This window comes from Brachyistius frenatus, unplaced genomic scaffold (assembly GCF_029030835.1).
Source record: "Brachyistius frenatus isolate BFR_SWC_R1_liver_20210118 unplaced genomic scaffold, ASM2903083v1 Contig_11, whole genome shotgun sequence".
NCBI classification, from domain to species: domain Eukaryota; kingdom Metazoa; phylum Chordata; class Actinopteri; family Embiotocidae; genus Brachyistius; species Brachyistius frenatus.
In genome coordinates, this window is record NW_027210610.1 from 5808079 (window position 1) to 5821896 (window position 13818).

The 13818-nt window shown below is 41.4% G+C and overlaps 1 protein-coding gene across 2 annotated transcripts in view; it reads right to left on the reverse strand.

Moving 5' to 3' along the window:
* LOC138617099 (zinc finger protein 385C-like) overlaps window positions 1–13818 on the reverse strand; it is a 63287-nt gene that overhangs the window by 41155 nt on the left and 8314 nt on the right. Inside the window, exon 1 of one of the 2 annotated variants that reach the window (XM_069691812.1) lies at window positions 5098–5257. The exons of the other annotated variant lie outside the window; for it this stretch is intronic. The gene's annotated coding sequence lies outside the window, so the exon portion shown is untranslated. Of the gene's footprint in view, window positions 1–5097; window positions 5258–13818 lie in introns of those variants that run through there. 2 annotated transcript variants of the gene reach the window in all.

Here is a 13818-nt window from a genome sequence, read left to right on the forward strand (position 1 = left end):
AAAAGCTGTGGCACCTGCAGCTGAGAGTGCAGAGTGAAAACTTGTACAAAAAGGTTAGCGCTGCCATTTTACGCCATAATACATCAACGTCGAGTAATGCTGTTGAGCCCTAGTGGGTGTAATGCAAAATATGAAGCTTAACATGCGCCTTTTTTTTTTCAGCGGTGTGAGTTACTTACTGGCAGTATTATTCGTGTGGGAAACATTAGCTCGGTCAACGAATCCTGAGGCTGCAGACAAATCCCAGCGAGCTGGGCATCCTGCAGCTCTGGAGGAGCTCAAGCATCTGCAACTTAGTACTCGTTATCCATGAACGCGCTATCATTTGTCCTTTTAGAAGTGAAGCTGTCTGGCCCCGGCAGCTCTTTCAAATACCAGCACTCATCAGCCTGTCTGACTCTTAGTCCACAATGAGAAAAGACCACATCAAAGCCACGAATATAAATTACAGGTCATAAAAACAGCTTCACGTACTCCGACTCTCTCTCTCTCTCTCTCTCTCCCTCTCTCTCTGTCCTGATACCCAATATTAAGTTGAAATCATAAACAAATTAGCATGACTCAAGGTGCTACATGTAGGAGGTGTGTATTTTCTTGACCAGATACGTTGACTATTCATTTTCATAGTAATGCGTTAGAAGTCCCCGAGTCGTTCCCTGCAGTTCCCGTGTAAATATCGTTAAAGAAATCACACCCAGTTTGCGGTTTGTCGTCACTTGGTTATTCTATTGAAACTTTCCTCTTACTTTTGTGCAGTTATTTCACGGAGCTCATCTTTCAAACAAAATCTCAGATTACAAGACGCGTATAAACCTTCGTACCCTGGAATCAGAAGAAAGCCTGCAGGTTTTCAGGTCCAGCCACTTGGAATAGTTTACAGATGAAATGAAATTTGTATTGTTTTATTTGTGCGTTCTGATGTTGTGTTGCCGTGTATAAAGCTTGTGATGCTGCTGGAGTAGTCAGAGCACTCTTACTGACCTCAGGAGGATTTACCTGATTAAATAAAGATTTCCTTTTAAAGAAAGGGTCCAAAATATTCAGCACTATATCCTCCTGCAACTAATGACTCCTGTCACCAGTCAATTAAGACAGCACATATATATATAAAAAAAAAAATGGTTCGCCTGCCTTCGTCCCTTTGTGTGACACTCACGGCCAACATCTTTGCTTTATGGCCTAAGACAGCTGCATGGAAATGACCTGTCAACTTCATAAACTACTCTGTCATTGGACCCACTTGTAGCTCCGGAGTAATGTTCTCCACATGGGTGCCTACATAAATGAGGAGTCATTCATTTTGCTCGGTGACATGTAAAGGTCTCTCTATCAGTCCCCCCGTTGAACCTATTTCTTGTGAGACAGTCAAAGAACTGCCAAAAATATCTAATGCACAATTCTAGTGTTCTGAAATACAGAAAAGGAAGGAGCTTCTTCAGTTACTTATTTTTGAATTAAAGAAAATTATCTACAGCTTTTTAAAAAAAATTTTTTTATCAATGATGGGGGGGGCGATTGAGGATTAGAAGAGCTGATTGAGTATCAAGTTTTGCCTGAAGTTTAAACCGCTAATAAAGAATGTTACCATGCACTAATCTCAAAATAAAGTAACTGCTTACTTACTTTACAGCTAATTCTTTATCAGTGCTTCGTAAAGATGAGAGGGCGGTGTGGGATGTTGGATAGAGGCTAACAGCAGCAGTCATATACAGTCCAGTCAGGTGGATGCTGAGCTGACAGACTGCTATAAACCTGGCAACCTGTTTCCCTCAAGCTGCTCCCCCAATCTGTGTGATGTGCCGCCTGCCTTGATGCACTCTTGTCTCACGACGGGGGCGAACTTGTTTGTCACCGGGCTTTGACAAATGAGGGCTTCAACAAGAACAACTTTTGGCAGAGTACAGCGTGAAAGAGTTATTTGGATCAATACGCTCTCAGACTTTTGGGAATAACAGTTTTCTCCAAGAACATACAAATTTAGCTTTGAAGGTTTTGCAAAATTAACAGGTGCCTTGCGGAGATTGGCGGAAGATCAATTTTGTAGAAACTTCTCGTTCCCGTTTTAAATCCCATTAATTATATGATAAAACTACTCAATCAGCATGTGGATCATTGTCCTGAATTTTTTCCAATGTATCATAGTACAGCATGATACCTCTCTATATATAGCTGCCCTTAATTCCCAGAAACGGTACTGTATATCTATTACACTATAAAGGCTGTGTGTAACCTTTTTGTGCTCCTTAACCACACACTCTGCTCGTCTGTCTCTATACAATCAAAGCCTGCTAAATCCCAAATAATCACACGTCACTAGAAGGCGGCCTCAGAATAACTTTCAGAGAACCAAGTCCTCTATTTAGACCGGCCTTCAAGAATTGAGATGGAACAACTCCAACATACCCCAGGCTCTTAATCCTCCTGACGCTGTGAACTTTTGCAGCTTTTTCTATCAAGGAAACTTCCCGGAATAAGCGAGTTTGATCCAGATGTGCTTAGAGGGGGACAACGGTCTTCACCCTTTAGAAGCCAAGCAGCTGTGGACGGGATGCTTTGGCACTGGCATATTGCTCTTTTAAAAGTGGCATTATACCAGACACTGAGGCCAAGATGAGTTCCCTCACCACAACACCTGTCATCACTGTTCCATGACATCAACAGCAGATGACAGCAGATGAAGCGCTCGGCCTGGAATGGAAAAAAATGGCCCATGGAGGGATATGACTAATAATTTTGACGTTTCTAATAATCACGACAGGATATATTTACTCAGTGATGAGAGGACAATTTTCAGGGGATGAATATTACAACCTACAGAGGCTGCACCTCAAACAAAACACCTTATGTCCTCCATCAAACCGATTTTTGAGGCTTGACACTCGGAATGAATATTGAACAAATGAATAACACATGGACTACAATTACAGTTGTGTCGCTAGGCAACCCTGCACATCCTGTGTGAATACGACTTTGAACCTTTTCCACGCAAAGTGCAGGTCAATTACACTGTAATTTGTGCAGCAAAGGCAAATAAATTGGCGAAAAAAGGCCACATTTCACTGAACAACGAGTGAAGAATTGTGAGCAACACGGACTCTAAAGTCTAAAGTCAGAGAGATGGAGGTAGACGGGCAGTTTCAAGTCTGCTTCTTGGATACGGATCCTTTCAAATTCCTTATAAAATCTATGCAGATAGTTTGTTTGGTATTAATAGACAGACATTGACAACAAAAGAAAAAAATAGCAGGGCAAACACAAAAACTGAACCTAATGGCTCCAGTAGAGCATAAGACACCGGGATTACTATTTGTGGCCATTTAGTGCCGAAACAATTACAAGACAAGTAATTGATTATTGGACCAAAAATGTATTATTATCTCGTTTATTTTGAAAGCCGAAATGTAAAACATTCTCTGGTTGCACCTTCTCCATTGTGAGGATTTGCTTTTTTTTGTTGAAAAACCAATGAGAGGCAGGTGTCCTCAGTTACACATTGATTTATAAATGAATGACATAACCGACTTAAATTACACCTTTTCAGAAAACGGCGAAGAAAAAGCTTCGCTCCTCTCCCCTCATTGAAGATGTTTCTTTATGTGCTGCGTTTAAAATAAAGATGACAAAGAGCTCTTCATTCAGAAAGGAGCCCAAAGAGACGCATGAGTCACCTGGAAGGTTCAGTTGAGTATAAATGCACTCAACCCGAGACTCGTGGACAACATTCAGAAACACACACTGCCACCAACATACATTGACAACCCACACACACACACACACACACACACACACACACACACACACACACACACACACACACACACACACACACACACACACACACACACACACACACACACACACACACACACACACACACACACACAATATACACGCTATGTGTGGCACATACGTAAACTCTACTGTGTTGTCGTGCATAATCTCCCAGCACGAGTAGCCTTTTGTGTGTCAGATCTCCATGACAAGGTCATTTGCAAATGTTCCACTCATATAATGCAGTGATTCACCGTGTTAGGTAAGTGAGTGGGAGCTGTTAAGAGGGTGCATATTTTTAATCTCTACATTTCCCTTGAACTCAGCTGGTACTGGGAACATGGGGCAGTGTTGCTCTGCATGTGCATATTGTTGTAAAAAAAATAATAATAATAATAATAATTATTACACCTATAAGTTTGAAAACCATGCAGTGTGTTCCGTAAGCTCTTGCAGAAATATATATATTTATTTATATATGTATATATACTCTATATTATTGGCTATATTAAGTAATGATATTGAGAGGTTATCGTGGCAGTTTTTGACATAATACACACAAATCCGCCGCAACAGAAAATGTTTTAGTGCACCACATGTAATGTTGACGCAGACTCAAAGCCGGACAATTTACAACACACATAAATATCAATGAAAATAATGGAAACACAAGATGTTGTGCAGCAGCATGGGTAATTAATGTAAGATGGCCACATGTGCACACACACAAACACACACACACACACAGCGTTTTGGCCAGATTCCCAACAAATGTCTGTACAGGTTTGGCATCCATCTTGTAGACACCTCACAGCAATCACCAGATGACAACCACACACACACACAGACACAGACACACACACACACACACACACACACACACACACACACACACACACACACACACACACACACACACACACACACACACACACACACACACACACACACACACACACACACACACACTTACAGACAGGCAGACACACAGACAGACAGACAGACACATACACACACCTCTCTGTAGCAAGAGATTAGGTCCAATGTTAAACAAAGAGGCAGAGCAGGTTGCTGACATGCCAGCTCTTTAATTAGACCACTGCTATCTGAGGACGCACACACACACACACACACACACACACACACACACACACACACACACACACACACACACACACACACACACACACACACACACACACACACACACACACACACACACACACACACACACACACACACACACACACACACAGTCATGTTTTCATCACTTCAGAGGACATTACATTGCTTCCCATTCATTTCCAACCAAACCTAGTCTCTTACCCTGATCTAAACGTAACCTTCACCTTGAACCGGGTCTTTGCGCCAACATGGATTTACGTCATGGGGATTCATTTCTAGTGATGTAGGTCCCCACAATGTAATGAATTAATGTCCCCACAACGTGAGAAACACACACACACTTACACAAATGCACTGTCGCTGTCACAAAAGCGACATAACCTTAACGATAATCAAACAAGCTGTGTCAAACAAGCAGACTGTGAGCACACACAACACACACACTGACTAAGTGTTTGTAATCCGAGTTTTCTGTCTGTCTCGTGTTTCTCACACTTAAATGATGCGACAGACAGATAGGAGGTAGAGCAGCCAATCAGCTGTCACCTTCACTGATGTGCTTGAAGGCGCCATGAGACTGGACAGGCCTGCATGCCACCTCTTTGGCAAAGTATTGTACAGTATTTGCCAACAGGGGCAATACAACCAGTTCAACAGGCTCACCGGATCGTATTAGATGGTCACAAATCTACAACGCGGCATTTAAATCATTTTCTTTCAAAGAACAATCAGAAAGCTGTCTATGAACAGCATTGTGTCGTTCTGTCAGTAGTGAACGCACATCAAATGCAAGTCAACTTTTTACAGAAGAATTGTGTGCGGTAACAGGAGTCCTTCTTTGGTCTTCGACCTGAACTTTACAGAAGTATCTGCATGCTGCAGCCAAGTCCCGATGTTAAAACTCTGCTGTCAGCAACGGATTTATAAAGCTCTGTCAGAGGAAGATTAACATTTCTGAGTGGCTGGTCAGGGTAATCTTAAATTTAGCCTGTTATTGATACCTTCTTTACTATTTGATATATGCATTTACAAAAAAAAAGAAATATCATTAAGTGGCATTTTCTTGGCCATGCCCCATTCAACCACTGTAAAGAAAATATGTAAACACTGGTAAACTGTATTTAGATGATGTATAATGTAATCAAATACTATACAATAAATAGCAAAGCTGCATCCTTTAAATTGTCTAAACATTGGCAGTTTTTTTTCTTATATGTCACTTCTTTGGTGGAAGGAGCCTGAAGAAACCTAAATATAAACCACATTTTGGCACAAACCGTTCCAAGATTTTCACAATCGGAGGAATCCAGTGGCCTATTTAGAATAAATCCGTCCTTTCACTTAATCTTCTCTCAGCCTCAACACATTCACAGAAAGATCATTTGTGCTGTGCATTAACAGTGTTGAGGTAGGCCACAGGCAGGAATGACAAAACGTAATCTCCTTCGCCCAGGTGGCGTCTCTTAAACTGAAGTGTAGCATGTGGCCGGGTGGACAAACTATATTTTCTTAACATATGGGGCACATTTTGCCCTTTTAGTTTTACTGGTTTAGTGTATTTTATTGTTGTGTTTTTCTCAATTTGCGTTGTATTCTCTGAAAAAGGCTGTACGCTCATTTCGGTTTTCAAGGGGGGGGAAAAAAAAAATCGCTATAGATTCCTCAATAACCGTTTCACCGCCTTCCACACGACTTCTCATTTCAAGTCACTTTCTTTAAAGTCTGAAAAATCAACTTGCAGACATTTTTTGGAATGTTTCATCAAATTTACTCGTTTTTGTCAAAGCAACATTTTCATCACTGTGTGGTACTGTAGAGGCAGGAGGGAGGGGGGGGAGGGGAGAGGAGAGGAGAGGAGAGGAGAGGAGAGGAGAGGAGAGGAGAGGGAGGAGAGGAGAGGAGAAACCTTATATGGGCAAGAGGAGCTCAAACAGATGGAGCTGTTTCAATATATCAACAGTAGGCGGCCCATGCGACGTCAAAAGAGACAGAAAATGACAGAAAGTACATTATGGGCATAAACCAGGGAAGGGCAAAAGGCAAAACTGGGACCTCATGAGAACTCGGAAATAACTTATTTTATTTATCTGGAGGGAGAGACTGTGCTCCAACCAAGGGCAACAGCAATTGTGGGCATCTGTCATCGGCCATCTGGGAGATCCCTACGGCTCCGTGGGCACCAAAGCAAATGTGACCTGAACATGACAGTAAGGCACAGTGAGGCTGTCACAAACAGCGCGTGAAAACAAAAAAGTCCCTTATGAAAATTAGAATTTGATAATTATCGAATAGGTATATGGCTCATGGTTACTGTTGAATATAGTTGAAAATATATAGCCGCTTTTAGTACACCTCATGAATACATTTATGAGGTGTTTTTAGAATATGATACACTGCATGGCAGGCTGGGTTGTTAAAGGAACAGTTTCACATGTTGTTAATGCGTTTTTCTTAACAAATAGTAAGATGATAACACATCATTTACTCTGTCTGACACATATGAAGCCACTGGCAGCATCTTAGCACGAAGACGGAAACAAGGAAAAAAGCAAGTTGTTTTTTTGTCCTGTCACAACTTATGTCTCATTTTTTTTAAATCATTGAAAAAAGTGAAGTGCAGAGAATCTTGCTATGTTACTATATTTTTGTAATCTGCTGCTTTATGCGTTTCATGTGTTGCACTGCTCAATCAACACTGAAGCTACTGCTACAGTTCCTCAACCACCAGATCAAACAAATTTAATCTCTTCCAGAGTTTTATTGCATTGAATTTATACACTGTCGGGGCACCGTTACATTAGTCAGTCAAACATTGAGTTGTGTGAATCAAAACGTCCTTAATAAACACCATATTAACAAGAATAAAATGTGAACTTGAGAAGAATCTGAATACAAGCGAAAATGTATTTGATGCCATCTGAAAAAATGTTTAACGACTTGACACATCTCTGTGAGTTTCATCGCTCGTATGCATGTAAACATATGCTTTAAAATGACTAGTTTCAAACATCTTCTGGGCAAAGTCAGAGTCATGCAGTAAAATGTGAGTGAGGGACAGCTTATTATAATGATATGGATTAGTTGGGACAAGTGTGCGAGACGTGGGCTGGTGGAGGGACTGGCCTGCAGTCAGCTCTCATCCTCCTCTTCCTTCCCTCCACACTTAAAACAAGGCATCGACCTCAATTCTCTCGTAATAGTTTTCGATACGTTAACAAAGGACGCTTACGGCAAGATACCAAAAAAGTGTGAATCCGTACAGTATGAGGTGCACATCTCGGGGATGTGCAGAGCCCATCTCGAAGATTGGTAATGGGACCGACGAGGGCATTTTTGACCCGATCAGCATCGGCTATACTGGCCTATATTTAGCGCAATCCTTTGTTTTACGTCAACGGGTGTCATAGACGGAGAGCACAGTTTGTGGCAGTAAGCAACAGTGTACTGCGGCTAAAATGGGAGAGCAGCGTGCATGATTTAAAATGGAAAACAGAAGCAACCTGTAATGTCCGCAAGGTCAGCGATTTGAGAGGTGGTGGTAACAGAGCTGCATTCAATGCTACTAACTTAATATGGGGCCTGTAATATAAACACCAAACAGAATACATCGAGTTCACTCAGGGTCACCGTGAGAAAGTGGAATTGTGATTTTGATTTTGTCGTGACTGTGAATTTTAAGTTAAGCCGTTACACCAATTGGAAGTGGAATTGTGATTATAATAGTCCTTTTAGGTATGTTCTTATTACAATGCTGCACTGACATAGTGACATTAGTTCGTTGACATGTTAATTATGTTAAAATGGAGAAAAACTGATGAAAGGTTTTCAGAGTCTGACAGACAGCTGTCTTTACACAGTCTATCTGCGGCCTGTCTTCAGCCTCTCTCTTACAAGTACATCTTGTTTATAAATAGTTGCTCCACCTTTAACTTATTCCAACTACTTCTGGCGCCAGCTTGCTAAATGTCTATTCTGAATTGTGTTACAACACTTCAAAATTAAAATTCGAGAAAATAACCTTGAATACAGATTTGACATTGAGAACAACGCGGGCAGCTACTTAAAGAATTTCAACTACGGGCTATCCAGTTCTCCTGGCACTCACCCATGGGTGTGAACGTGTGTTTGTATTTGGAAAAGAACCCTGACCAGAACAGGGTTAAGTCACTTCTGCCCGTTTTCCCTTTGGGATTTGTGACCCTGACAGCTCTCAGATCAGTAACTGCGACTCTAAATCAGACACATCCGCTTTATCTCCTTTTCTTTTTTTTTTTGCCTCATCCAAGTTACACCTATTGTCTCTAGAACTTGAGCAAAATGTTATACGTTTACACTTATTAATGGCATGCCAAGCACACAAAAAAATTTTCAAAAAAAAAAAAAAATCCTTCCATCTAAAGAAGAAACGTATGCTTTTCTGTGTGGAGTGATAGTAGGAGGTGGGAGGAAGGAAGCATGGAGGCACCGATGACTAACGAGGATGACTAAGAGATGTTTTTCCATGTCATTTGTCTCGCCAATGTCTGACCCATCGCATCATAAATATACGGTGTGTGGACGGGAGGGTGAGAGGACGGTGTCAGGATTATTAGTTCTTGATGGCATCGAGGCAGCCGGGTATAAACAAGAGGAGGTACTTGAAATGTACACACAAAACATACACGCAAACCAGCACATACACACATGCTCAGATTGGTACATTTGAAGGACAAAGTAATGCAGCGACTCTAAGGTTGGTTACGATGCTCTAATAATACTGCATTATGGGCCGACTCCCAACAGTGATCGACTAACTTGTGTTTTGGGGTCAAAGGCTGGTGTCCACGTCTACCTGCATTTAAAAAGGTCACCCACATTGTTCAGTGTTTGGGTATGAAGAGACAACATTAAGAGTTGGGAGCGATAAGGTTCCACTATCGGTATCCGGTGATACCGATGTAATCTACTCACCGCATGTCAGACTGATGTTAACAATCCGGGTTTCCATCCAGATTCCCGCGTGGCCACAAGCTACGCTAAACGCTGTGCTACAGAAAGCACCACTTCCTCACCATCCTTCTCACAAACGTACAATCGCTTTCCAACGAGACGGACAAGCTGAGACTGAGTAACAACGCGGCGAGGCACAGAGAACGGCCGTGTCCTGAATCTGACGAGACATTGCTGGACCGCTGCCGGGCAACTAGCAGGAATCTCACTGCACTGCACAGACACAACATACGATGCACGTGTATGTACAATGTTTGGTGCACAGGCACGACTGTTGTAGACAGACTTTCTGGAATCTAGATCTCGAATACGTCACGGTGAAATGCAGGCCCTTCGAGGTACCCACAATATATCCCTTTGCTTTCACCGATATCTGTTTTCATGTTGTGTATAATTGCAAAATGATTTTCAGAACTTCCAAAACGTGATTGTAAAATAAATGTAAACAGTCCCAGTGATAATCAGACCTGCAGCAACAGAAGACAGTAGTAAACAGCACTTCTTCCAATGTGTCGGGTACGTATTAATACACAGATATATGTGCTATAATATTGATTTCTGGCTACCTGCAGCAGTAATTATCCAGCCAAACTTTAGATGAAATAACTTTTCGCATCAGGGAAATTGCTGGCTTCTCCAAACACGTTGGGGAGAAATTCAACGGTGTTTATTTTCTGGAGCATGTCATCCAGCGTTGACAGATGGGTGCAGATAAGATCACTGCTCTTTCTCGCTCGCACTCCCCTGATCATCCGTCCTCCAAGTTCTTATCTGCGCCGACTTGCATTGGATACCTGGCGGGCGAAATTGAATTGATTTTTAATTAGCCGCGCTCCCTAGTTAAAAAGGGGTTTAATTGACTGAATTACCCTGCTGGCTCCTTGAGGCGGAGGCGGCGGCGGGCCAAGGGGACTCACCTGTAGACTTCTTTAAGTCCGACAAATAAACCAGTCAGGTAATAAGTCAGTTTCTAATCAGCCTTAAACAGAGAATATTCAAAGGTTGTTCATGCTGATGAGCGTCACCTGAAATCTTTTACAGTCGATATCAAAATGTTACCATCGCTGTCTTGTGTCAGTCATTTTAAGCGTTCATTTGTTAATAAAGTCAGTATTTGTGCCCACATGACAATTATCAGAATAAATCTGGATTTTGAATAATAATTGAAGAAGTTAATGTCAGTTCTGCCCAAGATCCTGTAGGTTTTAGTTTCACCTGCTAATGACACTACAAACATTAGGTCGATGTGTGGTATCGTGCTACTTCCCTTACATGGACTGTGTTTGAATTCTGTGATTTGTCCTTTGGTGTGACAATCGGGATTCACACCAATCTAAACGTTTCCTTCACTGTGAGGGTGGTGACTGCACTGCGTAGGTTCGCGACAGAAATTGCTTTTCCAGATGTGTGTTACCGAAAAGGACCGCCGGGTCTTTCTTCATATTTGTTAACGTTGTCTTCGCATTGAACAATCCCCACTACTATACACGACGCTGCTAATCATGTGAACAGCAAAGTTGGTACCTTGTTGTTTTTGTTGACTCCAGCCAAAATCAAAATAACGTTTTTGAAGTCTGAAATTACACGTGTGCTGCATTCATGGTACTCGGGTCCTGTTAAGTAACATTCTATCTCCCTTGTTTTCTGTTGGGAGAGATATCGGTGAGGATATTTACATTTTTAAAGAGTCATTGAAAAATAAAGAAAATTGATTAGTTAATGCGACAATCGTCTTATTTCCCTTGTTTTTAACAGCGCCTGATAGTAATCCGGTACTGACACCTCCAGGGTGGCGATAATGCACCTAAAAGCTGTTTGCCTAAAAACAAGAACATGTTACTACCAGGCTCCAGTAAAACAGGTGTGAGATGAGATACCGTGGCAGAAACAGCAGAAACATGCAAATACGACCACAGACGTCAAAACGTTGTGAGCGGAACTCTTTAAAAAAAAAAATTTAACTAAAGAAACAACATAGTCAAATATAGCATATAGTATTTCTGCTTGAAATGACAATCCCTAACAGATATGACATTATAGAAATGTTAATTTCTGAAGAAATTACCAGCTCACTTACTTTGACTGCATCAGTGTCAGTTAATTTTTTTTTTCCACGTAGCTTTGACGGTAGAAGCGTGACCGGATTTTAAAAGCAAGACTTTAAAATATTAGATATGGGAACAGTCACTGAACAAAAACAACATATGTAGCTGCTGCAACCAGAAGTATTTCTGCATTATGAGACCAGTTGGAGCTCTCAGCAGCTGTTACCCTGAAGTGTTCATCTACAGTCGGAGTTAAATGCTCCGCGGGGGATGGAGGAGTAACAAACTTCACCTCTAGCAGAGCAGACACACAGCAGAAAATGTAACAAAAAAATGTATTACCGGGTCTCGTTACCCACTGAAGATATCATAATTAACAAAAGACTGTTATTGTTGATATTTTTGCCAGATGAGCCATAATTCAATGGCCATAACAGCCCAAGAGCTTTACCATCTACTCCCTATGACTCATCTGTGATTGCATCAGACAGCACAAGCAGCCCAGCCATGCTATAATGGCTCCTTCAATTAACAACCATTTAATTTGGCCTGCTTGAGTGGTCTTTTGTGCTCGGCGGGAATGGCCATTGGAGAGAATATAACACACCATTTAATGGAGGAACAAACAGCAAAATGATTTCAGAATAAGAGGCTGCCTGACAAGTCAGGAGGAAAGCAGGGCTCTTTGATTCTCCGGAAAAACAGTGAGGGCAGAAATGCTTTCAAATGTGACCTGGTGCCTCCTTTTTTGGCCAAAATCATAAGTCCAATTTTGTCAGCGGTACTATACAGCTGTACAGGCTGTAAGGCTCTCAGCTTGGTGGAGACGCGAGGACTATTCTCACACAATGTCTGAGGGAAATGCAAGGCATTATAAGAACACCATTATCCAAAGCCTGTAGTTTGTCAGGTTTTATATATATATATATATATACATGAGCTTGCCTTCTGCATTTCAGTGAAAAAGATAAAAATACCAACAAATAGACAAAACAGCTGTTTTGTAGGATGATCTGTACACATCCTCCAGTAATTATACTATTCATACACAAAAACACACACACACACACACACACACAATAAAGTATAATGTATGTATACATATTGTTCCCCGTGGACATGACAGCACACGAAATAGGCTGTAGGTGAGGGAGAAAGATTCATCTGCTGCAAAACACCATCAAGGTGACCCCCTCAGTGACTCTGTAGGAGGTTCATTTCCCTGCACTGGTAACTGGGGCTTTGTTATAAAAAAGTATGGGGAGGCATGGGGACACTGGTGTAGATCATAGATGGATATACAGTACAGTAGATGGGTCTGTGATGAGGCCACATTACTGAAAAAGAGCAAAAGCTGCAGTGACGGGCAAAAATCATTTTGTATTTCCTGAACAACATTATCTTGTCGGAATAGGAGGGCAGAACACACCCAGAAGGACACGATGTAACTTCAGGGAAGAGTATAACGCACAAATTCCCAGTTAGTAAGTTGTCTTCTCCCAGTACATCTTCAATAAAAGGTAAGTGATTGGGTAAATTTCAGATTTAATAACCTAATAATTAGAAGAAGAAAAAAAGTATTTTATGTGGCATAATACAAAGGAGCTCTTTAAGGAAGATGGACATCCAACTCAAGGTAAGCAGCTGATCAACCAGTACACACTACTCCACTTCACTACTGCACCACTATAACGGCAGACAACTGCAAACGAGTTTCCCCGTTACTGATGTCGCAGCAAAGCCAACTGCAGCAGCAATATGTTTAATATTACATTTCAGCAGAGTAAGAGCCAAAAAAAAAAATACGTCCGTCACTATTTACCCAATCGAGAATCAAATCTAAATTGAATTCAAAATGTGAGATTGTCAAAGATTCCTGAGGCAAAAA